Here is a 1,767-nt window from a genome sequence, read left to right on the forward strand (position 1 = left end):
GGGGTTGGGGGGGGTGGGAGCACCGTAATACTTTGCATTGTGACTTCTCCAGAGTTGGTTTCTTTCCAGTTGCTCACATCTCAGCATGTGGAATTATTGCGCTTTCTCCCGATTTGCCACAGAGTTGGCAGTGGGCTGACATGGTTAGTCATTTGAATTGTATTTGGATCTGAGCTGATTTATTTTGTTTTATTTTATTTTATTTTATTTTATTTTATTTTATTTTTGGGGAGGGGGGAGGTGCATTTATTTGTTCCGAAACGCGCTCTTTGCTTTTGAAAATATGCGCCGTGCATTTTATAGCCCGTAAAATGGAGGAAGGAGGGAAACAAATGAGAGAAGGTGAGAGGATTGTGGCACGGCTGTCCCTTCATTCCCCTCCCCGTACCATTTTTGTAGTTGCCTACAGAAGAACCCCCTCCCCACAGGAGGGAGTGGCCTTATAGCGATGAAGGTACGTTGGATTTGTGTGTGTGTGTGATACTGTATGAATAGCACGGGGCAAGGGAAAGGATGTGGGGTGGGGAGAGCAGGGGAGGGTGGAGAGAGGGAAGAGTTATCCTCCAAGTGCTGTACCTTGAAATAACCCAAGGGAAAATAGTTGCTGCCTCACTTGAGTTGCTTTCAAAATCTTGCTGTGCGCTTTTACTTTTTCTTTTACTTCTATTTTTTTTTTTTTTGGTAGAGCAGTGGGGGGGGGGTGGGGAACAAAAAATAAGAAAGAAACGGAGCCAAAAAAATAGTGAAGGCTTGATCTTGGCTTCCATACAAACAGATGTTGCCTGTCATTCCGTGGTTAAGCAGGCAGATTGCAGCGAGCAGCAGCAGTTCGGGGAACTGCAGCAGAACTGGAAAGTGGGAGATGCCTCATAGAAATACCTTTTTTTCTCGCTGTTCTGCACATAAGTATTTTTTTCCCCTGGAATTATCCTTCATTACATGTCTGTTTTCAATTATTTATTTATTTATTTATTTATTTATTTATTTTACTTTTTGAAAAATTATTTTTAAGCGGGCACAACAACAAACCCAGAGCAAAATGGGAAAGCACTGGGAACTCTCCCCTAATATTACCAAAGCCTTTTGGGCTGCTCTGTGGAGCTTCTCAGTCTGCTTTTTTGTTCTTTCTCCCATAGGCGAACACTTAGGAAAGAAGGATATTTTGGAAATGTTTAAGGCTCGGTAAGTGAATGTTCACCACGACTCAGGGCAGGCACTGTGCTTCTGCTGAGCTCACCCCACAGTACTGTATGTGGGATCGTGAAGGTTGAAGGCCTTTCTGTCTCCTTTCCAAGTTTTAGCAGCGCTGTAAGAACAAGAATCCCGCTGTTTATACAGTAGAAGTTGTAACGAAGCACTGAGACGCTCCATCCCGTGGCTCTTTTGTGCTCCGTCTGTGCTTGCGGGTCTAATCCCCCTCATTTTCTATGCTCTCGTTTTTTATTTTCCCCCTTTTTGGTTTTTAATTTCTGCTTTCCGATTTAATCGTCGGGAGGGAGAACGGCACAACGTGGGGAGCTGTGCGCCGAAAGAGTTAAAGTTTCTTGGCACGGGAGCAGCAGTTTAGCAACAGATCAATTCATTTAAATGAAAGAAATCACAGACCGAGCCATCTGATTTTGAAATTTCACATCTTATGGCTCCACTTTAGAACAAAGCTTCTGTTTTTCTTTCCCCTCTTATTAATAATTCACGCCGCTTTTGTTTCAGCCCGTTGCTTTTCACGGGAGCTTTCGGTTGTCTGTAGCCTTTTTTTTTCTCTTTTTT

The sequence above is a fragment of the Meleagris gallopavo genome, chromosome 26 (genome assembly GCF_000146605.3).
Source record: "Meleagris gallopavo isolate NT-WF06-2002-E0010 breed Aviagen turkey brand Nicholas breeding stock chromosome 26, Turkey_5.1, whole genome shotgun sequence".
In the NCBI taxonomy this organism is placed as follows: Eukaryota; Metazoa; Chordata; class Aves; order Galliformes; family Phasianidae; genus Meleagris; species Meleagris gallopavo.